At 37.9% G+C, this 27,745-nt stretch overlaps 1 protein-coding gene across 3 annotated transcripts in view; it reads right to left on the reverse strand.

Moving 5' to 3' along the window:
* The window catches only part of PRKCE (protein kinase C epsilon), a 293,940-nt gene that overhangs the window by 61,229 nt on the left and 204,966 nt on the right, over nt 1-27,745 (reverse strand). The window lies entirely within an intron of this gene.

Genomic DNA, 27,745 nt, shown 5'->3' on the forward strand with positions numbered 1-27,745 from the left:
CAGGTCAAAAAATTGCATCAGTTCCTGAAATTAATCTCATCAGCTCTTAAAAATCACCACTGATAAGTATTCCTTGACTGGCAGTCTATTTCAGCACTTTTAGAAAATACCCCTGGGAACTCTGTTCACTGCTGCAAATCATTTGCATTACCTCTTCTGCTTACCTTACTCAAAATATCAGTTCCTAGTTGTGCTGCAAGCTATATTCTGACTTCACAGAAACACTTCTGTGCTTTTCACCTTTGTCTCTTATGCAAAGAACTGGTTATTGATTTTTCTTGATTTTACAAAAGTGATCACAAAATATTTCTGTTCCATTCATGGAGACCCTTGACATTATGCCAATTGAGAGCCGGTGGGATAAAACACACTTTTAAAGTCTTGAAAATAGTTTTGAGAATAGCTGGTCCTCCTTGAGACATTGGAATAATTCTCAAAAAACCCCTCTCTACCCTACCATACCACACCATGTGGAGGGCCGGAAAAAGCTACAGATCAAATACAATTCATTTTCAAACAGTGCTTTCAGAATCAGTACAGAGGTTCTCAAGACCTTTACACTTGCATTGTAGCATTTACTCATCTATAATGTGAGTAACTGGAAAATTATTTTTAAGCAACACATGTGTCTGATCTTCATAAAGCAGACCTGGTACGTTGCTTTTGACAAAGGAGATTTATGCTGCCTCTCTGTGGAACACCAATTAATACTGGAACAGAATGGTGTTTTCACTATGTTTTTCATGCCCCTAACACACCCCATAGTACTGTTCAACCAGCAAAATACGGCTAGTGTACGTGCATTGAGATAAACCGTCTGGGGGTGGGAGACTTACTATGTACCAGCAGTAGGTCACAGAACTATGGAAATTACAGCTTCTGATTCACAGCAGGAAACATTAGCCAGGGTCTTGTGGACATCACCTTTTCTTCTCAAAAAATGTCAAGGCATGATTAGGTTTTACCTAGGCTGGCATTCAAGAAGGAAGTCTTGTTTAATGATTTTTCCAAAGACAGATTTTATTATTTTATTTAGAGCAACAACGCTCTAAAACTGTTCAAAATAAAGAGAAGTCAGCCTGTCCCAGACTCGTAGAGAGTGAAAAATGGGCCATTTTGTTATCCCCTTAACACTGACACTTCTAGAAAGTTTAGTTGACTGTTGCAATTATTCAAAGGAACTAATACCCCATTACTGTGGTCAGCAAAATCCACTGACTTCAACATCACTACTGAAATGTGGAGGTCTTAATCTGTACCATAAATTTTGGAAGATGATGAAGTATGGATATGAATAAAAACTATACCCTAGAATCTGCAACTAACAATTATACACATCAGAATAATGGATGAAGGTTACATCCCTTAGAGCTTTTTTTCTGTGTAATTTATGAGTATCTGATGTTTGAATACAGTCTTCCTACTGTCTTTTTAGATAATGAATTCTGTCAGATTACTATCTGGGCCAGATTTACTATGCATTGGATTAGCTGGTGTATCAGGCTCACACTAGGGCAAGTAAAAAGAAAATATGGTTCAAAATTTCATTAATCCTCTTTTTAAAACAAGATAAAGTTTAGACTAATTCAATGCAGCACAGAAACAGCAGGTGGAGAGTTGTCAGCCTGCTTTCCGTAGAGCTGTCATTTTACTCACTGAGAATATGACATAAAATACTAGCTCTACTGGAGTTTCTTGATTAAACAAAAATTTCAAATTAAGACCCTAAAATATTATAATGTGAGTGCAAACATTTTCATTATTTTTAGTTTCTTCCCACTTTAAGAAAGAATTAGAATTTTGTTTTTTGCTATTCTCAGTCATTAATGGATATTATTCCTTCTGCCTACATGAATGTTTTCTATGACACTTGTAATATGATATCTAATGTTCTGACACAGTATCTACAGGGCTTAGTGGTGAGATTCTTTCTAGCTCCAATGGGGTTTAGATTAGGATTAAATTTTTAATGCTGTAATATGTAGAAGTTGTTAGCTGAGTGCATGCAATTAAGATGCAGAACAAACTATATGCATTGCCATTTCATCAGCTCGATAACCTAGAAATGAACCGAAGCAAGAAGCCTTTTAACTCTGGGAAAATCTTTAACCTCAAATTATCCTGGAGAGATACATGTTCTGTTCTCGCTGGATTCTTCTGGGAGTTAGTGCAAATCTTTCAGTTTGCCCCAGGCTGCAGTGTTGGTAGCCATGATCTCCACAGTGAACTCAGGGAAGTTTACTGCTCCCTGGGGCAGCAACCCCAGTTCCTGCCTGCTCCCTGAAAGTCCAAGCAAGCCCTGAGAGCAGGGACTCCAGAAGCATGCCAGCTGGTGTAATATACTCTTGGTGCCCTTCTTCTCACACAAGGGAGAAACACAACTGGAATCCTCTGCAGAAATGGTGTGTTTTGTAGTTCTAGTCACTTCAAAAGGGGTATCAAGTAGGAAAAGCTTCTCAGGCCATTTCCCTAATACCTTCATTTGATGACAGATAAGCTGTGAAAAGCGCCTTTTATGAAATTCTTTGATCTCATCTTCTTTTGGTGTTGTTTGGAAAAAAGAACTGTTCTGGTGAGATAATTTTAAAGACCTCTTATTTAATGGCCTGATGCACATGGCAGAAAATTGTATCAAGCCTGCAAAATGTTATTATGCAGAAAACGTTACAATGTGCATGCAGCTAATAATATTCCTTTGTTCTGATTCTTACAGGAAAAATATAAACAATGTCTTCCAATTACAACTAACTATATAGTTTTTGAAGGCACTTGAAGACTTCTAAGAACAACTTTTAACCTGTTTATATTCTACCAAGGAGATTAAACAGAGATGGCTCATGTCCTAGGTGTCTCTTCAGCCCCCAGCCTGGTTCTGGAACCTTTCTTGTCTTTATAATTCCTGTTTTCTTATGCTGTCTGGGGATCTAGTTAACATCTGAGCACACAGGGAAATGTATCAGATGCTACACTAACTAATAGAAAACACTCTGGGGAATGCAGCCAGTTGATCCAGCAGCAGCAGTATCAGAAGGAAAAGGAACCCAGTTAAGGAAGATAATGAAAATGATGGGACATAATACTCATCCAGCAACCATTTTCTGAGAAATTACCCATTATTGCTGGAAAAAACCAACCATAAATAATTAGCTGAGTGGGCAAGTCTTTATATCACAGCCATGATATATTGCAACAGTGCTTTTTGTTTCTAGGGATGCAATCAACTGAGTGAAAGGCAGAAGTTGTCAGATTAAGAAACCATCGGTCATGATCCAGGAGGAACTGCGATGTTTTTACCAATGAGTTACTTGTATAAAAGCTGCCCAGCAAAAGAAATCTGTTATGATTTCCAGTCACATATATCAAGACCAGGCACACTAAACCAAAACAGGCACTACAGCAGAATTACATGAGCATATTTTATATTTCAATTTCAGTGACTGTTTACATCTTCAGCATTTTTAAGAAAAGAAACCACAGATGTATAGAGCTTTCCTCTCTCTCCATGCAACATTTTTGCCATTGCACCAGCCTGTGAGAGTTGTCTTCCATTACAGAATTCAGCATTGGGAAACCTGCCCCTTGTTTCGGCTCAAAATTGTACTTGCCCACAAACAGAATATTAGACACTATAGAAGGAAAGGAGGCAATGCAGACAGGTACAAAAAGTTATTCAAACATTCAGTATGTTGTATTGTAAGTTCTCTTGGCTAGTAGGACCTTGATGTGAACATTAGTGCATTTATTAAAGAAGTAAACCAGAACTCTCCAAAGCTTTCAAACCTCTTTCCCTGTAATGTGGGAATGATCTTTGGAAAACCGTGCTGCAGCAGGGCCAGTGTCTATACGTGCTGCCTAGACATTCCATTTATGCTGCTCTGTTACAGAAACATCTGCTACCAAATAAGCTTTACCGCTTCTAAATGATTTTTGCCTAAGGAAAAAAGGGAGGTGGGTGAAAAGACTGGTACATCCCCCCCAGTTAGTTTTTTTTCTGAAGAGGAATCACCAAATGAAACTCAGGAAACAAAGTGTGAGCATTAAAAAGAGGGCTTTTACCAGTCTGTCAGTACAAGTTTCTCGTTCTTTGGAGCTAATAATTTTCTAGTCTCTAGCTGGCTAGCATCTCCCTTACATACATCAAAAAATAAAAATAAAAATAATAATCTATTCACTAATGGACCTGGAAGCACACAGTATTTTGCATCCAGCAATTTTACTCAAGTCAGAGCAGAAGAAATTACTCTCTGGCCTTGTTTTAGGACTTGATTTTCAAACTTGTTATTAGACCAGGCCACTGACTCCTACAGGATATTTTGTGAGATTAAGTGGTAAGAAATTGGCTCATTTATACTGTTTGAAAGTTAGAAAGTGGTGGGGGAGGACAGGGAATCCTGTTCTCCATTCAAAAGAAGGACATGAATGAAGTCTTTGGCAACATAAAGGTACTCACTACCAGAGAAATGGCTCTTCTGTATTATGTGAGGCGTTTCAGTAATGTTCCCACGTACTTAAAAACAAAGGTCAGCCAGTGACAACAGTTGGTTCTAGCTTGACGACACAGCAAGAAACTTCTGCACTGTGATCACCCAGATGGAAAATTTATATGAGATACTGTCATATCAGTTCACAAACTATGCCCCAGATGCCAGAAATAACTTAAAAGTCTACAGTTTAGTTGAACATGATGTTCTGAATAGTAAAAAATAGTTGCATTTGTCCTAACAAAACCTTGCTGAGGATTTCAAGTTCCTTAAAATGACACATTAGCATGAGTAACTGTGTCTCCACTCACATGAAAGAAAAACAGCATAGTATTATTTTGCAGTCTTTACCAAAGAGACTTTCTTTTTGGGAACTTGGCTGAGCCAGAACAAAATAATTATGACAGCAAAAATAGATGTGCTGCTGCTCTAAAGGAAGTTAAGAAATGTTTCCATTCAGAAATATCTAATTCCAGCTTTTTCTTCAGGACATCTCTTTTCTTACAGGTATTAATGCATAGTAATCTAACAGTGGCTGGCACATTAACCTGCTGATGCTCGTTTCCTCAAATTCAAGCTCAGTCCTTCAGACTGTACATATACAAAAACATATGTTGAGCTAAACCAGATACTATTATTAGTTGTAATAAAATACCATAACAAGACCCAACGACAGACCAGTTTTCCGCTGATATTGTACTTCGTAATACAGAATGAAAGTTCCTCTGCACAGGGACTCTGTATATGCCAGGAAGGTGTAGAGTTAGGACGTACGGGACAAAACAGCAAGACTAGTCAAAGCAACACTAGGAAAAGTACTTGCAGGGCATCTTCTGCCTAACCTGAGCGAGCTGCAGCCTTTGCCAAGTGCTGGAGCCTCAGCAACTGCCTCACTTTGCTAAGTTCCAGGGATTACACATTATACCTCACTTTTTACAGGTGCCCAGCCTATTTCCCATTGAGCAAGCTTCATCGCATTGAGCGCAACAATGAAAGAAGAGATGCTCATCTACACTTTGGGAAGTGTATCCCTTGTTCAGTGGGGACAATCCAAAATTATCACTGATTCAGGCTGTTTGGGAAAAGGGAGACTAAAAGACCCGGTGTTAACTTCACACTTGGTATGAGGTCAAACACAAAATTGTATTCTCTCTTCGTGTCCTCTTACACTAACTTTCTTACTCCTAGGCTGCCCTAGGTAATAGTTAACACTAACAGTTTCATTAGATAGTGATAATATATAATAGCTTCTCAAGATGTTCAGTGCTTCCCCTGAAACATGTCTGTGGAAACATGACAACGTCAAAATTCCCTTGTCAAGCGGAGATGGAGGTCAGTACGAATAGCAGCTTACAGGCAGAGCTTCCACCCTGGGTAAATGTTCCCAGCAAATCCCTGTGCAGCCTCTGTTGTTAAGCAGAAACCAGATAACCTGCTCTGCTAGAAAGCAGCTGCCAGAGAGACAAACTTCACCTTCATATGCTCTCTTTTGTGTCTCTTGCACACACCACTATTCCACCCACAAATTCAAATGTTCCATGCTTTGATTTGCTGTCATGCAGAACTCCCACCCCCCCCCCCCCCCGCCAAAAAACCCACAACAAAAAGGGAGAATGAAATTATAGCTACATATAAAGACTAAAAATGTTAACATTTAACATGTTTAATACAAATTCAAATGAATCTGTCTGCTTCAAAATAACTAATATATGCACAGATTCTCCTATTCCGCAAAAGGTAAAAGGCCAGCATATATACAGAGACAGAGGGAGATGAGGACAGCGACAGACTATCTCAGAACAGGACTTTCTGCTGAGCTGAGCACTGTTGTCCCCTGTAGCCTCAAATGTAGCATTTAAGCCTTGGCACGTACTGAAACGCTAGTGATATTTCAGGTACAGGAAGATTTTCTGTCTGAAGCACAGGTTGTCTCTCGCATAACTTAATCAGTAGCCAAGCTGCTTCTGGGAAAGAAAGCGGAGGAAGAGGTGTCTTGGCTTACTATGGAGATGGCAAGTGCCTTACCAGTTACAGACCAGGACTTTGCTCTGGATTGAGTAAGGCTGAACTCCCTCTAAGCCTCAGTAAAATGTTGAAGGTTTAAAACAGGACCAGCAAGTTCCCTCTGAAGCAACGAGCAGGGACACACACATCAAGTGATGCCACGAGGACATCACCAACAGTCACTGACCTCTGACTTGGGCGAAGCTTTTGTGAGATCAGATTTGCACCTGCTGCTTGGAGCAGCACACATATGGGGGCTTCAGGTTGCATATATTCACTGGGCATCTTCAATGCGTACTGAAGCATGGCTAACTTAAAATGTTAGTCTTGTAAATACATGACTGTATGTGGAAATAATTGCACATTTTGAATATACATTTATTTTATTGATGAGGTCTCTAAATTTCTGCTAGCTGCTCAATGAATCTCTACCTTCCCATGGAGGAAAAGTGTTTTGATACACAGCAAACACAGACTTCAACTTATCTACTGTCTATAGTCTTTTTAAATTATCTAGAAATCTGTCTCTTTGATTTCTTCTTTAGCTGGATAAAGGTTAAAAAACTTTAAAGAACACAGCATTTATTGCAACATCAAAGATGATTACAGAACAGCCTGGCAGTTTACTTCTTTGCAGAATGCCCATAAAAAAGAAAGATGTGTGCATCAGGAATTTGCAGAATGTGTTGCACTATAAGATAAACTGAAAAAGGAATGTGTATGTGCATGAATACAGTAAAGTTCCTATTTTGACAGTTACTGAAAAAACTTCAGGGCTACCACTTTTTTTAAGTCTAGAAGGAAAGATGCTTCTAAAAAACGCTCGAAGAGATAACAGGATGGATCCAGGTCAGAAAAGTTTAGTTCCAGATTAAGTAGAAAATGTAACATGCTTCAAAGCATAAGAGAGGGAAATTACAAGGTGGAAACATTCAATTTACACTAGATTCTTGGTATTTTTACCACCACAAAATTTCCAGCCATCTGGAGCCATTACAAGCAGATAATGCTACCAAACACATGGAATGAATTAGCCTCAGAAACTAAAACCTGGCCATGGTTCATGAAGTTTGCAAATTTGCTCAACAATTTCAGTAAACCTTTGAATTAAAATCCCTCAAAACTACGCTTTACTTATTTATCTTAAAGAAACGAGGGGCTAATGTAAACTCAAGTTCACACCAACTCCAACTGGCAAGAACATGTACGCAGGACTTCTAGAGTGGAAAGTCCACTGCACAAAGGACTGCAGCTTCTCTCTTTACCCAGAATAAAGGCCTCAAGACAAATGACAGAAAACGGGGCATTACCATCCAGGACAGTGCTGCAGTCTAAATGGTTCAGCCCAAATTCTGTACTGCCACTACCCACTATGCTGTGCCACATGCCAACGGCAATGCAAAGATATACCTCACCCAGACCACCTGAGAGGACAACTGTCCCCTGACTCCCAGAGTGAGTGAGTCTATGTATGTCATCCCACAGTGGAAACAGAAAAAATAACTTCAACAACTTTTTGTCTTGTTTATGCTCCATTTCTGCATCTGTAAAATAATAGCAACAGCATCATTTCTAGTCCAAATCAAAAATTGCGAATACTCGTGAGGTAGCCCAATCTACACCGAGAAGCATGAGAGACAGGGTAGTAAACACCATTGGAGAAAAGACTATTTTAAAAAATATGCCTCACGGGGCACTTTTCATTTGAACTAGGTGACTATGGGTAGCAAAAGAAATATTAGTAATATCCGCAAGTAGCAGCTGAGAAAATGCAGGTGAAGAGAGAACAGCATACAAGTCAGCGTGGCATCACATCTTGAGAAAATAAGGCAAGAATAACACAAGGAGGAGAGGATTTTTTCTTGAGGGAAATTCTTTAGGATTAGAGGAATTGATGCAAGAACAATTTGATGTAGGAGTACAGCTGTTTCGTCTAACAGATCCTTAACAAACCCGTATTTTACTACTGGCAGAAAAATGTCACTTTATTGGTGGGGTCCCACCAAGGATCACTTCTGAGCCCAGTTTTATTCAACATCTTTATCAGTGGCTTGGAGAAGGGAATGAACAGTGACATGTGCAAATCTGTGGATAATACTAAACTCTTTCAAATAGTCAGATGCTGTGCTAATGGTTAGGGAACTCCAAAAACAATCACTCAAACTGGGTGGGCAAGAAGGTGGGGATGAGCTGCATAACAGGTAACTGTAATGCAAAAATACTTTCTTTTTAGGCAAAAAATAACTGAAACCATATCTCAAACAATTAATGGTTGGTACAATGTGAACCCCAGGAATTACAGGTACAGGAAGACTTTCAGAGCCTTTTGGTCTGCCTCTATCAATGAATTGTGACATCTGCTAATGTGCAACAGTGCAGATCAAATGGAAAAGCACAGTAAAAAAATTCCATTGACCAACTACAAGCTTTCACTAAAACCCTGTGCTTTCAAGAATGTAGTGGGGTATTAAAAATAATAATCTCCTTTAGAATATCATGTTATGAATAAAGCTCATTATTGTTCCAAGCCTCCAGTCAGATGGATCTACAGACTCTACATCGATTGAAAGATCAATTTGAATAGATTCGACTGTGGAATGGGATCTTATTTTTTTTTACTGGGTTTTTTGCCCATACATATTTTCTGATCTCACTGAAATACCAGAAACAAAGTCAGGACGTACTCCTACACAAACAGACTGATTTCAAGCTGCAGATTAAAAGAAATCCCACCACCACTACACAAAAAAAACCACTCAAACAAAACACCTTAGTGTTTCAAAGTACAGGTATTTATGTCAACTGGAGTTTTATGCAGATTCATATGAGGTATTGGAACATTATGGATGTACATTATCCTCCTACAAGAATACTTAAAACTGAAAATGATAGAGGAATACTCTAAAGTAATTCCACAAAAATGCATAACCACCTTTGTTTCTAAAGTATTTTCAAAATATGCATTTTGCTTTTGTGACATGGAATCACCTTTAATTTCACTTATTGTGCATTGGAAAAAATATAAACGACGCTGACTCATAGAACCTCAAATGCCTTTTAGAAAAAAAGTAATGTTTCCATTGCCCCATCAGGTAGGCTTTTTTTTTTTTTTTTTTCATTCTAACTTTGAAGCCAACCAAAACATGTTTCTATGTCTGCAGTGAGCAGGAACAAAACAATAAAATTATTTCAGCTGCTGTAGTTCAGGAAGTAAAACAAAAACACTATGCCAGAGCAAGAAAGAAAATTCCTAGCTTTCTCTTTTTTTTTCCCTTTCTACAGTTATTACCCTGCTGCTAAATTAATTACTTTGCTAGAAATAGACCTTAGTCAGTATTTAATAGGTTATTTTTTAGGATGATATTGCATTGTTAGCTTCAAAGTGTTTTCTGGTCAAATCGTTTAGATCAAGTTCTTACAAGTGTGAAGTTGCCCTGTGAGTAAGTGCACAGACAGCACTCAGTGATGTGCATTTTCTGAGGGTATGTGCAGTGGTTCACATGTTGCATTAGTATTGAAATTCTACAGAATATGAAGACGTTTTTAAAGTCCCTCAAGAGCACAGCTGAAGGGAAGATCTTCAGTCTGACAAGTTCAGTCGTAAGACAAGTTTTGCAGTAAACTGCCATAAGAATGAGTAAGGTCCCTCTGCTCAAGGCTGAAAATAATTCCTTTACTTGAGTACCATTTAAAATACCATTTTTATCTACTGTCTAGCTAGCATTTTAGCACCACAAGCAGTTTATTACTATTGTGGAAGATTTTTAGCCTTTTCATCTTAGAAGTCCTTTTAGGTTTTGAAATCAGCGCATTATTGAGGTGAATTTCCACTTTTGTGCAAGTTACCAAGGCATCAGAGCCAGCATAATCATCAGCTTCTTTTGCACTTCTCATATTATCCTTATTTATAAGTGAGACAGCAGTCATTCCTCCCAAGACAGTCATGACAAAACAATTGCTTTTAGTAAACATCTTAAACTTTAAATTCCGCAAACTCCACATCAATAAACCATAAAAAATGCAAAGTAATGAATTCTGCCCCAATGTCAACAATATAATGCTCCACAGCCAACTGAAAGCAGATGCCCTTTTCCTCCAGCTGTCAAACTTCAGTTAAATCCATCCCACCAGAAAAAGAGTCTAAGTGTAATATCAAAGGTTCCCACATGAGCCCTAAAGGTAGTCTGGCAACAATCACTAAGGGTCCATTCACCACCTGCTGATGGCAGGAGTGTGTTATACTGCATCCTACTCCTTCTAAGGCCTCAAGGCAACCCCTTCACAGGGAGCAAAACAGGGATCTCAGACCTCCTTGGGTCTGTTACATGAGCTTCTATTCTACCATGTAAACAAAACCAAATCCAGGAAGATGCCGTTCAGGCTTACTATTATTAAACGATGGGAAAAAAAAAATATCCACTTAATTCAGTTACACAGAAACTAGACGACATGATGGTTAAAATACAGTGAGTCAGGTTGGACCTGATTTAAGTATTCTGGCCTTCATATTCACTAAATTCTGTGTTAGCCAGTGCAGCAAGCCTTACCACTTTTTCTCCTGGTGAAGCTTAAAAGTGAGCCCTTCCACCTGATTTAAATGCAGTCTTGTTTTATTGAAAAAAATATTTAACATCCTGGATAGTGAACCGGTTGCTTCCAAGTGTTTATTTCCATCACAACACAACGAGTTGTTGGACCTTTGCCAGAGTGATCTTGGCTTATGGAGGGGCAAGGCACTTATCCTTCAGAAAGGGGTGGCCATGGAAGTGTCCTGAGTTGCACTGTGCACTCTGCAGCTTGCGGAGCGTTCCAATGCCAGTTTATTTATGTCTTACCAGAGTAGAAAACATGTAAGTTTAAGTAAATTGAGGCCACAAGATGTAGTAAGCTTCTAGAAATCTAACTCCAGCATGGTATTAAGTTCTTGGCAAGCTTTTGGTAATCTGATCTCATATGAAAAAATAACCTATTGACAGGTATGCGCAAGTTAAAACTCACTTGAATCAATGGATCTGTGATTGTTTAGACCAGCCATAAAGCTGATGTACTGTGTTTAACAGTACTGGACACCGACCAAGTAAAATGCTCTAGTACTGGTACTAGATACTACCATCTATGGACGAACATTAAGCTGAGTAGGGCAGAATACTGACTCAAATCTTTATAGTATACACAAATCAGAACGACTTTTGAAGTTCATGAAAATTCTGTTTTCACTGCTGGTTGCAATGTTATATAGGCTGGTGAGGGCTGGAAGCGAAACTATGTTAGCAAAGATAAAGAACTTTTTTTTCTACCCCAACTAGACAGAGGAAATATTTGGACATGACTCCTGCTTCGGATGCAGAAGAAGTTTCTAGTGTATACCAAATTAAAAAATCACTCTTGTTTATAACCTGTTTAAAACTTTACAAAGTTTTACAAAGGCTCTAAAAGCCTTTCACTCTCACTGAATCCAAAGGAGAAAGACAACCTTTGTTCAAAACACATTAAATAAAATCACAAAAAAAAAAAGTGAATTACGTAAAACCTAGTAAGATCAGAAACACTAACCTGGAGATAAGCATTCTGGTAACACAATGGTTGTTTTCAATTTTTTCTGGTAGCACATTATTCAATTCCATCTAATTTCATGACACTTTATTGAGATTTATATGATAATTATGAAGTAGTTGTTTGGGGTTTTTTTAAATATCTAATAAATATTTGCTCAGCTAGCAGAACTCCAGATGATTCTTTTACTCATAGCCATACTAATTTTCTCCCCTGGTACAAAAGTAGAATTCACTTGCTGAAGGAATGATAACAGTATTGCTAGACTTGTGATGTTATTAATTTGTGGAGAGTAGCAGGCAGTAAAGAGTTTACTCTCTAAGCAGTTACATTTTGAGGCAGACTCCCTGGAATCCCCTGGAATGAGGGGGTGTGTGTGTGAAGGAGAAAAGTAGCCAGGGAATAAATTTACTGAACAATATTTTCCAGACCCAAGAAATTTCACTAATTATACAGTCAGACTCTGCACTATTGATTTCTCTGTGAACAGAAAGCAACTTGCTTCTGTGTGGCAGAGGAAAAGTAATATATGAGGTTAAACAGATACTACAGATAGTGGAAAGACTACATGTCCCATTACCATCAGCTTAAACTGCAAAAACAAGAAATGCACATAAATCTAAGTGTAATGTTATCCTGTTTGTTTCTTCTTTTTCCAGCTGGTTCCATGAATCATGTATCTGGGGATTCAAGCCCCAAGTGTCATATACTCCTAAGCCGTTTTCATTAAGGCTTCAGCTGCTGTGCACCATTCTGGTGAGGTGGATCAGCACCTCTTCCAGGCAAAGTCATTAATATTGTTGGTTTTTTTTAACAAGTTATGCCGTTCATTCCTACCTGCGGACTACCTTACAGGTGAGAGACAGGAGTTCACTATTTGATTTCCACTGGGCTTAGTTGTCCTGCAGCCAGGAAATTAATAATTATGTGGGCTATATTTCAATATTGCTACCTTATGCTATACATAGCGTTCTGGCAATTGGAAAACATTAAATTAGTGGCTTCTACTTATGAGCAGGCATTCATCACTCAACTGCAATGATTATATTTCAAGTGGGATCTTGGGTGTAAAATGGAGGACAGGGATGTGTTTCCTTTTTCTTTGAATTTTGCTTGTAAAGCCATCTTCTTTCATTCCTGGGAGGTGTTCATTACACAGCCTTTGGGGGACTACATCACTTGCTGCGCTGGCTCTCTTCTGGAGAGTTCAGCAGATAATTTTTGTGAATTATTTATCTCTGAGATAAGACATCACAGCAAGCATGTGTTTTTTTTTTGTTTTGTTTGTTTTTTGTTTCTTTTAAACTAGTCCTTTATTAGTGAGTTTCACAGTTCTGGCCTTCCTAGATTTATTCTGTTTTTCCCATTCATGGAATATTCTGGGGAATGGCTAAGAAAATAACACTTTTATCATCCATGTATTTTATCACTGAGCACAGCAGCAATGTAGTAAGTATTGATGGATTTGCAACATCTAGCATTGCTTTGTTTGGACAACTGACTTGAAATAAACAACATTATGATGCAATATAAATCTGTCGAAACCTTCTGTAGAAAAGGACTGTCAGTTATTTGAAAATTATGCATACATTTCTGTCTCATGCTGGATTCAGATTCTAGGTTTTTCATAAACAACTTTTCAACAACTTGCCTGTTTGTTTAGCTATCTTTTAGGAACTTGGCTTTAGGTAACCAAGTTTTAGAAATCCAACTACGGTTTATACACAGTTCCAGAAATACTTTAAGATAAACAGAGCAGCTACAATTAAACACAGTGCTTTCAAAATTAATTTAACATTGTTGGACACAGCTTTTTTTTTTTTTTTTTTAGCCTTTGAGGACTATCACAAAGACTCAATAAACATAGCTTCAACCCCCTCTCACTTCAATGAAAGTGCAACAGAGATGCGTATTAAACAGTAGCACAGCACACTGTCCCCCACTGGCCAGGTGCAAAGACCAGGCAGAAGCTTAGAAAAAGCCAGCAACTATTTTTTTTTTTTTGTTTACTACAAATAAACTTATGCTAACACTTCAGATAGCATTCTCAGGATCCCACTGGAGAGACAAAGGAGTTCTTGTTGTGTCTCTAGAAGAGATGTGAATTCAGAAACAATGTCATCAGGAGAAGATACAAAGTACAAAGCCAGGACAGATGCCAGGGTTGTAAATAATACTGTGAAAGACATGCTACAGATTTACAACAATCTCTGCTCAACACAAGCTGCCATGTTACACGCTATTAATGATGCACTCTTAAACAGTCCTGGTTACAGCTGGGACAGAGTTACTTTTCTTCTTAGTAGCTGGTGCAGTGGTGTGCTTTGGATTTGGTGTAAGAATGAAGTTATTAGCACACTGATGGGTTTTGGTTGTTACTATATAATGTTTTACACTTAAAGACTTTCCAGTTCCTTGAGCCCTGCCAGTGAGAGGGCTGGAGGGGCACGGGAAACTGGGAGGGGACACAGCCAGGACAGCTGACCCGAACTGGCCAAAGGGATATTCCATACCATATGGCGTCATGCTGAGCATATATAAGCTGGGGGAAGAAGAAGGAAGGGGTGGGGAGGATGTTTGGCATTACGGTTTGTCTTCCCAAGGAACAGTTATAAATGATGGAGCCCTGATTTCCTGGGGATGGCTGAACATCTGCCTGCCGATGAAAAGTAGTGAATGAATTCCTTGTTTTGCTTTGCTTGCGTGCATGGCTTTTGCTTTACCTATTAAACTGTCTTTATCTCAACCCGTGGTTTTCTCACTTTTACACTTCTGATCCTCTCCCCATCCCACTGTGGGGGACTGAGTGAGCAGCCGTGTGGTGCTTAGTTGCCAGCTGGGGCTAAATCATGACAAAACCACACAGAATGCTGGATATAGTGAAATGGATATGTTACATGGAATGTTGATGTGGTATGTCTACATAGGAAATGACCTATTGAAAGACCTGGGAAAAGCCTTTAATTTTACCTTTCAGTTCCTTTGACTCTGAATAGATGTGATGATGTACAAACTAGGAGGTGACAATAACACTTAAACTCTTCTGACATCAAATCATGTATCATTAATCACACAACAACATGTATGTTACTGAAATAACTCTGATAAATGCATTTATGATAGGCTTCAGACATCACTGTAAACTTCGCTTTACTGGAGACTTACCACAAATTTAGTAAACGCAGGCAAAGTACAGCAAAGAATAGATCTCCCTGAAGAAAATAAACAGTGTATCTCAAACTCCTTAAAGACAAGAAGCAGGGCCAAATAATGTACATCCCTGAACTAAGTGAAATTGCTCCTAAACAGTAAAAGCTGGATTTGGTGCTAAAGGACTAAGCCTGATTTCCCATCACTGTGAATATATATACACACACAAAAGTGCATATGCGTTTTGTAAATAAATGTACAAAACCACACACAAGAATACGTAAAAGCATTACAGAAGCAGTCAAACCCCCAAAACCTAAGAAATACCAGAATTAAGAATGCTTGTACATCTTCATCTATTCCCTCTTTGCTTCTTTAGCCTGCAGTTTGATGTTATTCACTTAAAGGATGACTATACTTTCTTCTGAAACGCCACTTTATTACTACAGGAAAGCTTAAAGAAATGCCCTAAATGAAGCTGATTTTGAGAAAAGATGGTTTCAGAATTAATTGTCACTTTAAACTGAGGGAATCTGTCCTTGTCTTGGTTACAGCATCAACTCTGCTAGTGAGACCTCTTATTCAAAAGTGTTTAGGAATTGGTTGCAACCTATTTCTCTTCTCCTTCACCCTCTCTGCACAAGCTTAGGACATTAACAGTGACGTGAAGTAAAACGAACATTGTTCACAGAGTATAAAACACACTGAAAATGTCTTCATATGCTCTGGGCACAATTTTATTCCATCTAAATTTAAGATAACTAGTAAGGATGCCTAGTTTTGGAGCCTTGTCAACCTCAGCTCCCTACATGAAGACAAAGTTTATCTCCAATTTCAGTGCTACCATTAGGCAGAATAAATCTAGGTACAGGTGATGTTTTACAAAAATAAAAGTGTTGAAGATTATGGCTGCAATGCCTAAGGTCTCCAGCTGTAAAACAGCCATAGCAGGTTGAGCTGCTCCCAGGGGTACCCTGCTTATTGTTTTGTGAAGCATTCAGGCAGCACGGCGAGAGAACCACGGACACACAGACCGGGAAATAAAGGTTCGTACCTGGCACCTGAACAAGGCATCAAACGGATTATATTATCACAGTTAGAGGAAAAGATACCTGCTCCTTTACTGCAGCAATAGTCTGGGATAAAAATGTACACAATCACGGAATTAAGGACTGCATCATACTGGACACTCAGAAGGCTGAATTTCACGGGGAGTCTCAGTATACAGCCATGAATTCTTCTAAACTTGTGTTTGCCTGTATGACTTGACCTTGGTGTTCCATGATACACTCTTGAGGAGAGGCTATAGAGTTCTTGTTTTTAAGCTAAACATTTAAAGACTTTGCTGACTCATTTCTTTAAAAGTAGCTGTTTGCATATAGGAGGAAGATATTACTGTATTCTTTGCCAATCACTTCCAACTAGATGTAAGTGTGAGTGAATCACTGGACTAAAAAGTCCTGGGCAGCTATCACGCAAATTCTTGTATTAAATATTGCAAAGTACAAGTTTTTATACAGGATCTTAAGAGGCTTATAAGGAGGAGGGAAAAATACTGCTCCTTATTAGAGTGATGAAGACAGTCATGCAAGAGTAAGAAAAATAAAATTAACATCTTCCTAAAAGAAGTCCTCAATGACTTCCACAGAGCCAAAATTTCACCTTGCACTACTTTGGGGATAGGAAAAATCCTCTAAAGGAAGGGAAACTGATCTTGGCGTGACTGGCTAACATTAAGTCAACTTTAAAAGCTGTTGTCTATCTTTTTGCCTCGTCAGCAGGTAGCTTGGTAAAGACGAGGTTTATATCCTTGAAGGCGTGTCCCACAATATCTAGGGACACATTACATTGGAGGTGCTGACGGAGAAGGGACACGTTTAACCTTGGCAGGGGGAAGAAGAGGAACTTAACAATAAGCAGTTTTCTTTTAAGCAGCAGCTGGTTTCTTGAACTTCACTTAAGCAGAGGAAGTAGCATCCAGCTGGCCTATTGCTATAACAAAGGCCTTGACTAGCACAGAAAGGGGTGGGCAGAAAAGGGAGGAAGAAAGAAAAAAAAAAAAAAAAAAAAAAAGAAAACTGACTTCTTATATAAGATACTTTGTATGCCAACATAGTTTCTTGGAGCTATTCATTGCTGGAATTCTCCCTTCTCTAAACTTGTTGCTGCAGAAAAACCGAGTGTTTGAGCAATTTCAAAGTGTTGCAAAAAATTGTTTCTAGGAAATAAAAAAGCAGCTACATATCATGATGCTGCCTCATAGAAGAGGAATGTATAACACAAGCACTATTGTGATAAGTGCCATGTAAGGAGATACACTCAGAGAAACTACCCCACCTCCACCCGCACTCCGTGGATTCTTGGATACCTCGGCAATATTTATTTTAGCCCTATCAAAAACAGAAGGAAAAAAAATAAGCAGGGGTGGAGGGAACCAAAATGAATGCTCCAACAGCTTTTGAGGGTTCAGAAGTCACTCTCTCCACTCAGAGGCAGTAATTCGGATGTGGATGCTGGCTAGAAAGGGAAACTCCTGAGTGATCTCCCCAAATACTGCTGCTACATTTTACTCTTACGTATTCCAAGCAAAACTACATTAAAAATACTAAAATAAAGTAAAAAATACTGAGATTGTCTGGTAAGAAATAGCCCTGATACAAGAAGATAAAGTGTACATACATTCTAAAAATAAATGAAGATGATCTTTATAGTCTGAAAGCAGCAGCCAAACTCCTGACAGTCCTTGGTCCAAACAAAGTTCTTTAAAAATCCATTGTAGAGGAAATTGCCAACTATACACACACAGTTTTAACTTCGAATGGAGCCTCTTCTAGGACGGACAACAACCACTAATGGAAAAAGGATTACAAATCGAAGCGCAGTTGGAGAACTGGCCAGGAAAGTCCCCTGCTCCAGGCAGAACAACTGTGGAAGCCCCCAGGGTTCCTTTGACAGCCTCTGTTAGTGATACAGGGATGTGACTGGTACTGTAGACACTCACTATCACCAATCATACACGGGTGACTTTTAAAGCTCTAACAAAGGGGAAATAAAACAATGACTTTCTGTGCTACTGTGATCTTCAAGCAAAACTCTGACGTGGCAACCATCAAAGCCAAAAAATTACACAAGCAATTCCCCATTATCAAAATGAAAACGTGACATACCCCTCAAAATGCCCAGATTATTCTTGACTGTAATCCAGAAACTTCAAAGACAAATCAGACAAGAACTGGAAGTCTGGATATCTACTAAAAATAACAATATACCCATTCAAGTGGGCTGTTCCTAAATATCAACAACTTCTGTGTCCTGTACATTATAGTTGTAAAATCTATTATATGAATGCCACAAGAGTTATGAATTAATGTGACATAGACAATGGTGGCGGCTTAATGGCAGCTATGATGTTCATATTCTTCGAGTGTGGACAATTTCTCAGGTTGTAAAACATATGAGTTATTCACCAGGAATGAGTGCTCTGGTCCAACATGTATGTCATATTTTCCAATAATTCTGATGGCCTAAACACCAGTAAAAATGCTTATACAGCACTCACATTTTGCCATTCTCTTCTTGGTACCCACAAATATGTACAGCTACATATCACTTCTGTGAAATTATTCAACAGCCAACATGTTTCTGATACCTGATGGAATTTCTTTTAACGCTTTAACACACAGTAGACTATTCACAAGGTTAATCCTGCAGAAACGTTTTTTATTATGCTCCCACCAAATGAGTTTGAGTTCTCTGCAAATGGCCTGACTACTGTCACATTAACATTTGTTTGCACTGTTGAGGCAAGAGAGATGGCTCTGGGCAAACGGATCAAGCTGACCCTGCTTTCAGTGTCTCTGTGTGTGTATGTCTGGGCACACACCCAGGCACCATGGGTGAAATGGTCCCTTCTAAACCGAAATTTTACTGTGATTATATGACCTGTTATTTGACACTTCAAAAAAAGAAGTATTAAAATATGACAGTTTTAATGAGTCTGAAGACACAGAAAAAGCATGTGCAAATAAACAGGGGAACTTAGAAATAGAGTTAATGAATAATTCAAGATGTCTGTAGCGCTTATAAAAATGCCCTTAAAAACACATAATCTACACATACACACACAAAAAAAGATTTTGTGAAAAGAAAAAAATCCTCCTTTTTTTCCTTGCCTTTAGCATTATAATTATGACAACATTAATGATGAACTTGTAAATGGCTTCCTCGCACAGGCAAGAATATGCAGGAATATTCTTTTTTAAAAGTCCTTCTTTCAGGAACCCCTGAAAGGAAATGCAGAGACCCTTCACCATGGTGAAAGGCAGAAAGCCATTCTGATTCTAGCTGGGTAACACTTACAGGCATAGAGTTTTACAACATCCGTAAATCCCAAGTGGGTTTTAGTTCTATATGAAACCAAGAAAACAGCAGTTTTCTAATTTACAGACACAAGATGATTCAAGTAATTTTATGGCACACATTTTTAATCTTTTAGAACCTGATTTCATAAGAAAACCCTGGAAGTTTGCAGTAACTTCAATTTGACAAATTCAAATTTACTCAACTCCAGTCTTTGGAAGTCTACATTTTTCAGAGAACTATAATGAAACTTTTCTTTGGGATTTAATGTCTAATGTTTCAAGGTGTATTTCTTTTCAATGCTATATATCTAGAAGTTTCTTTTTAGGAAGTCAGACCCTAATTGTTGCTTGCATGACTTTTCCCTGTGCCACTGTTGGACTGCATAATGTTTTTTCTGCAACAGAAGCATGTCTATAAGAAGCCCAAACAAGTTCAGAAAGAGTTATATAACATTTTTTGCATTTTTGGGGACTATAATTAAAGCGATAAGATTATGGCAGAGATCCTAGAACAGATTAAGTGCAGAATTCTATGATGAATGAAAGTTTGGGTCATTAAAAGTGCAAACCTAGATTTTTTTTTTCTTTAAACCACACACAGTTTAACATCCCGGACATAAAATTTTGCACTTAAAAAACACCTTTAATGGAGGTCAACGAGAGTCCTGGTGCATACGTTAAGGGGAGGAAGACAAAAAATCCAACCCAAAAATTTGCTAGTACCAAGCTTGACTTAAAATGTCTGTGCTGTATCCAGATTGAAAGTAATTACACGAAAAGACATACCTAGTTGTAGATTGTAGAGATTTACAGGAATCCTTAGAGAAAAAAATTTTCAAGAACTCCTAACAGAGATAACTTGGATATACACAGGACCTAATCTACCTCTGAATCCAAGTGAATCCATAGTTTCATAGATCTTGAAAGTTGCCTTAGGACAGAGCTTAGTATTTACTTCAGCATACTGAAGAGTTGGAAATAGAAAGCTGAAAGACACTGTGGTTTGAAAACTGGAAGAAAAATGAAATCACCTAGCCTCCAGCACGTACAGTGTTCATTTACAGCAAAAAGAGTCTTTCTGTTGAAAGACAGATATGAACAGCTTACCAATATAATATACTCCTATGTATTTCTCTTCACACAGAAAATTTCCCTCTGCATTAAAAATGTGACTGTGCTGTAACACAGAAAATTAATCATATGGGCATCTGTTGTGACCCTCCTCTTGCTAGACAATAACCACCAGGTATTTCCATGCATCATCAGTCACAAGCCTCCAATACTGAGCATTTTTCTTCCTAGTGCCAATGAGTTTCAATGTATTTTTTTGCAGTCCAAAGCATTTTTATGTGAGATTTGAACTGTTTCTCTAGTATTGAGTCACACAACAATGTAAAAAAAAATTTTACAAATCTTCTGTTAGTACACATTAATGAATTTAAGTAGAACCCATGTTTAAAATTACTGAAGCAGATCTAGCTTTCATCTGTAAAGTGAATGTCATTTTCATCATAAAGATGTATACAAAAAATTCAGGTCAACTCAATTATAAAGCCAAGATCTTTTGGACAGTAAGAAAAAAATAAAAAGGCGAACTTCTTTAAACATCTCTAGAAGTTTTAGAATCATAGCAGACACAATAAAGAAATGGTTATGAAAATAACTAACCTGCACATGAACACTGAACAACCAGGATAGTAATACATTCCAGAAAAAGCGTATGTGCTTTGGGTGCATGAATATACAGATTCCTGCGAATGCTTTATAGACGTGGTTTGGCCAGAAAAACAGTGACAGACTAACCTGTTTCTGTCTCCTGAAACATATTGTTCCTGCATCCTCTTTTCCAATTTAGAACAGGAAAGAGAAACAGTTTCAAAAAGCAGCCAAAAGTGTGCAGAAATACTCAGTCAACTGGTTTCAAGACATATGAGAAAACACCTCACAACACACAATCAAAACTCACTTGTGCATACCTTTCTCGTCATTTTGTCTATTCAACTTCCCTATTTTATCCATTTCATCCCACAAACTCCTGTAACAGTTGGTAAAGCACAAGCTAAGTGTAGCCAGCAGGTTAAGACTTGTATCTATCTAACTGAGCCAGGTCTTGTTCAAACACAGGATGTCAAGATTGCAGACTTCAAACCAGCAGCCATACACTTGGCAGTGATGCTAAGCAGAGCAGCGGTCAAGGAGTGGGGCTGGTCCTGCCTAGAGAGCTCGCGGTCCCGCGCCAGGCAGTCACAGGGGATATTTGAGAAAGTTCAGACAAAATTGCCTGAAGAAAGGAGAATACACAAGGACAAGCAAGTTCCTGAAAGATTGCTGTGTCTGGAGAGTGCCAGCACAAGTGTACGTTATTATACAAACGCTCTGCAATTTCTAGCTGTTCTGCAAATCAAGTGCTGCATTTGATACACAGAAATCTACCAGCCAATTCCTTCCCATGGTAAAAATCCACATTCAGATATTTTACATTCCGTTTGGGATCAAGCATTCTAAGTCCGCTACTGCATAGGTAACATACTGTCTAATCCACATAATCTAATATTGTGCAGAACTGAAATAATTACTTTCAAAGATGGACACAGAAAATTAGGGCATGTCACCTTAAGAGTGTAATTACATTATGTATAACAACTACTACTGAGGCTTCATTGACTATAAACACTAGAACAACAAAAATAAATAAATAAATAAATAAATAAACAGAAACAAAATAGCAATTGCACATGCTGCTCACATAGTTGCAGTGCCAAAAGTTGAATTTCTAACAGAAGACAAAATGACACATCTCATCTGCAACACATACTTCTCTCTGGTCACATAAAAAAAAAAAAAAAAAAGAAAGAAAAAAAAAAAAAAAAAAAAAAAGGCTAATATTTCTGACCCTTCTGAAGTCAGTGGGAATATAACCATTATCTTCAAAAGGATCAAAACTGACCCACAAATCTTGTTTTCCATTCTCATGAGCGACTTAATAGCAATCATGAGAATAAAGAGTTCAGGATCACATTTAAGGTGATTACAGTCACAAAGCACAAATGTGAACAAAATGCAGTTCAATTTTTTTTATTATTATTACTCTTCTGAAGAAAATCCATTGCTCTCTGGATAGGCAGGGCTACATGGGATTTCACAGCTGGTTTCCTGTACCAGCAGCGAACTGCTACTGAGGACAGCAACGGTCTCTTTCTCACTTGCTGCCTCACAGGCATCAGTGAGTGTCAGGCAGGTTATAGCTGCTTGTTGACACACACATTATTTTTTGCTGCTTCAGTTTTCAGCCCTACCAGCAAACTGATCCAAGTCATCCACTCAAGGGCTCACTGGAACAGATGCAAAGGAAAGACTGAGTAGCGCTGGCAAGAGGGAGCAGAGGACGAGGTGTCCTCATCCACCATCAGCAGCAACATGGTCTCAAATCAGACTGCACGCACCGTGAAACCACATTATTAACTGGTCAATTTCAAAAGGCCTGGAACAAAACACCACTGTTTTTGTTTTGTACAAACAGATCCAAACTGTTTATTTTGCATTTTTCACCCCTCAATAGCTAATTTCACTTTTTCAGCTTAATGAAATTAAATGTAGTCACTATTATAACAAACAAACAAAACCCAATGCCCCCACCCCACTCAAATTCTGCATTATCCTGGAAAAAGTTTTCAATTACTTATACCTGGCTGGCAGGTATGGACTGCGTTGATTTTCTGTATTTGTTCCATAAACTTTCTTATCAGATGACAGACTGCAGCAGTAAAATGCTATAAAACATTCCCAAAATCTATACAGTACCATCACACAGTATCTTGCTTACATTATTATGAGCCTAATCAAAACCAAAATAACTTTTTATGAGTTCTAGATCAAATTACAACTCCAGGTACAACTTTTGTAGCTTCATATAATTGTTCCATGCAAACAGTGATAATGTAAGAACACGAACTTTGTTTTTTAAGACATGCCTTTAAAAACAGAGTTCTCAGTACCCTTTTCTCAGTAAGAAAGCTGACTACAAAGAACACAGAGAGATTTTAAACATACAAAAATAAGTACAGGTTTTGATAAGCAGTAACTAAAAAAGAAGAATATCCATATACTGTGTTGTGTTGCTGTTTAATACCAGTAAGTTTGACAGTAGATTCGACAGGTTTTTATATTAAGAAAATAAGCAGATACGGTCAGTGTCTTGGTGAGATTACAGGCATCAGCTATGAAAATGTCAGTGGAGTGATGGAAGCCTCATTATAGTTTGAGAAGATACAGAAAACTCCTTTCAGGATATTTTTTTTTCCTACTACATATGCAAAGTTAAGGCAAAATGCCTTTCCTTAAATAATGCATGAATAATGAATTCTCTTTAGACAATGCACACAGGATTGCAACTAAAAAATTTAAAAGACCACTCATAATAGGTATTTGCTGAATTACTAAAAAAAATGAGTACCTCTATCTGATTGCCAACGCATACTATCCCTCTCTCCCTTCTGGTAGATGTATTTAAGTTTGAGCTCTTATTTAAAAAAAAAAAATAAACAAAAAAGAAGCTATTTTTCTTTTCATTATAAATTAACTGATTTTACACTGTGTATTAGAGAAACATGACTGTATTTATTTTTCTTATTTCAATTATTTTAGGCTTTAAACTTCAGGCTGTGGAGTGTTCTGTCCCTGAAGTAGCAAAGCTTTTCAGCACACTGAAGAACATAATATATGAACAACTTCTTGTTCACAGTCATCAGTGTCTTAAAAACAACAACTGGTGAATTGCATATTTCAGAAATTATGTCAAAGTTTCATATAATGATTTTAAAAGTAAATAATAAAAAAGGGTAGTAACTTCCAGTGTTTATTTTACTTTTATAGCAGTTCTGGTGTTATGTGAAACAAGGCAAGGAGAGGGCAAAGTTTTTACCTTTCTTAGTTCAAGCCACAAGAACTGAACTGATTTACCAATGTGGCAAGCCGGTGAAGCAGAACGATGCAATCAGTGTCTGGTATCTACCAAGAAATCTCTTATTTTAGGAGAGAAAGAACTTCAGTGGGATAAATTTCTGGCCTTGTAAGACTACAAAATGTTGAACTCAGAGTTTATATTTGCTGCAGCGGTTTCACGTTGCATTTCTACAACTACCCCTGGACTAAAACATTTTCAGGGAATATAACATGCTGTAACCTTGGCTCAGTGCAATATTTCATTCTAAGAAAAAAATATATTAAACATTAAAAAATGTTCTCTGGAATTAGGAACAAAAGAGCAGCAGTACCAATTTGCACAGACCTAGCCTTTGTGATTCAATAAGTACACCACCAGTGATTTGAAGCTTCCCATTCGGCACTTTGTGGTCGAGCTAACCCAGTATTTCAAAGCAAACTTCAGTTGTACTGACACAATTTCCCATGTCCTTAGTTCCACAAGAGAGAGGTCTTTTTGAAATTTTCCTCTACTTTCACCTCAAGGCTTCATGAGATGCCTTTGAAGTTTATAGCCTAAGGTTTCTAGGGGACAACAATTTACATAATTCAAAGGAGAGCTTTAAGGAATGATCATACATTGTAACTTGTTAAATTAACAGACATCTACCCTTGCAGAGAAAAAGAAAAAAGAAAAAGAATTAAAAACCTCAGAATTCTTCATTAACAGATTATTATGGTTTTAACCTTCTAAGGATTCTACTGTAACCCTCAAATAATTTTATTTGTAGTCTGTTTATCATTACGAGATCATTGGTAATTTGACAAAGGCAGTAATTTGACAAAGGTAGTAACTTGCAAGGAAAACTTGAGGGTAGGATCAAAAAGAAATATATAATTCTTCACTGTATCATGATAAGATCTGGGAACTCTTATTTCATAGTTTAGATTTCTTTATTCAAATATAACACAGTAAATTCAGTTTGCCAAGACACAATGTTCTCTCCACTGTCTGTTACTTGAATAATGTAATTTAGCATTTGCTTCAAGAATATTTTCAAAAAGAACCCATAAACTCGAACGTCCTCTAACCTCTTCAAGCAGTAGCTTCCGCAGTTCCTCAAAGAATGTAAACAACTTTAAAAACAACATACTACTAATGGATAAAACATTGCTTTTCTCTGGACAAGGCCAGTAAACAAGACTCCTTTCTGTCAATGCTACTTGCAGAACGATGTTAAGTGTGCAATCAGATAATGGTTAACAAATTTTAATGAAATCTGTATTGCATATCAAATCCTGAACTTGGTGATATTTTAGGTTCTAGGGAGCTGCCTGTGGCTTCTTAGACCCAAATCGTCAGTCTAAATCCAGTTAAAAAGCAGAGTGAAACAATACTCAGATATTGGGTTACACATGTGGCTGAGATTACATGTTAGCCTAAGGGATATCTGAACCACTTTGAGTGTTTTATATAATAATACCACATTGAACTGACTGTGGAAAGCAGTTAATCTCCTCGGGCATATCACCCAGCAACAATTCTTCCCTAACTTTTCCCACAGATTCATGGCAAATTTCCAAAAGTTCAGAGGTTTGGTGAGTTTAAGCCTCTTTACATTCAGATTCCTATCTAAAACTCCCACATTTCTGATCCAGAAATCTCATTAGATATGAACTTCCCATTTCTCATTATGCTAGAAAAGCCCTGCAAGCCTCCTTTCCTATGCTGCTGCAATACAGCAGTTGCCATTAAGGGACTTGTTCTTGAATACTGCAAGCATGAAGGGGATGTTTATACATGCAACGCACAAAACGATCATGTGGCACAAGCTTGTATGAGTGAGACCGCAGCAGCACAACCACCAAGTTTCTCACATCTGAATGCAACCACGGAGGACTTCCCAGGGGTTAAATACATCACAGGGCTACAGCGAATTTCAAACTCCTGAAGACAGCCCCTTTTCCTGCCCAAACCTTATTTCATTTTGGCTCTTTGACTGTATAAAAATACAAGTAAATTTCTTGGATGTCCAAAGAAGCTAATTAACTTCTCCTTTAGAACTTACTCTCCTGTATGGGTCCATAAATGAATCCATGGGTTATACTCATCAATATATCCAACACAGCTATTCTCCTTTCTGAAAGAGTTGTTTATACCCTATCTTTTCTTTAAGAAATGCTCAAATAAATGTGTTAAGAAGTGGCTGAAATAAGTTTAACATAACATTTATCTCATTTCTGCTTCAGAAATTCAACAAAAGAACACTGCAGACTGAAAATCAGAAAAAGGATGGCATCACTCTTCGGCAGGCTTCTTAATTCAGTCTAATGCATTATGCATGATGCCCTTTTGGCTCTGGCATGACATTGCCAGCTGTGGTTCATTGCTTACATTCCTGATGGGAAAGCACAAGATACTGTAACACTTATCTCCTTTCAGTACCTTAGCTCTCAGTGATGGAGCACGTAACTTGAGAACTGTTCTTATCAAATATGCCTATATTACAGCATGCAATTTTGTTTTTTATCTCTCCTGTATGCATGACAATACATTATGGAAATGCATATCAAAATACCTGTAGGGAATCCTGTTTTTTTTTCTATCTGAGAAACCTCAGTATGTTTAGTTGCTATTTTCAGATGATCAGATATCTTATTCTACAACTGTAGAAGATAAGAGAAATACAGCAGCTACATCAGTTTGGAGATCTTTAATGGCATAGACACTTTCAGAAATATTGTTAAAAAGAAACAGTATAAATATTTATGCTGCATTATAGGGTTGTCTGTTTGCAGATGTGGTATTAAAAGGATTTCTGCACTCCAGGCTGTAGAACAAAGCACAACGTTCTCCAACATTTATATTTCTAAATAGTTTCTCACTTTTAACACTTCCCACAAACAATATTATGTGCAAAGATGCCACCTCATTACATGCAAAACCATCTTTGGCTCAGGAAATGCCCAGCTCTTCAATCTCCTGATACCGTGATAGTACTCTGGAAAAATGTCATGATAAGCTTTACCCTGTACCTACATTATTCCTGGGCTCTGCTTTCGCACTGCTAGACAGGATACTGGGCCAAACAAACCATTGGCTGTTCTTACATTAGTACGTCTTCTGCAGTCCTTCATGAGACCAGAGCCTCATTTTGCCTTTTCTTTGTCCCTTTATACAAATTAGCTTTCCAAAACAGCATGAAAGGAATCTAGCAAGAGGTTAAAAATTCACATCTCAAGAGAAAAATTACATGAGCACACAGAATGAATGAA

The sequence above is a fragment of the Falco naumanni genome, chromosome 12, assembly GCF_017639655.2.
Source record: "Falco naumanni isolate bFalNau1 chromosome 12, bFalNau1.pat, whole genome shotgun sequence".
NCBI lineage: Eukaryota > Metazoa > Chordata > Aves > Falconiformes > Falconidae > Falco > Falco naumanni.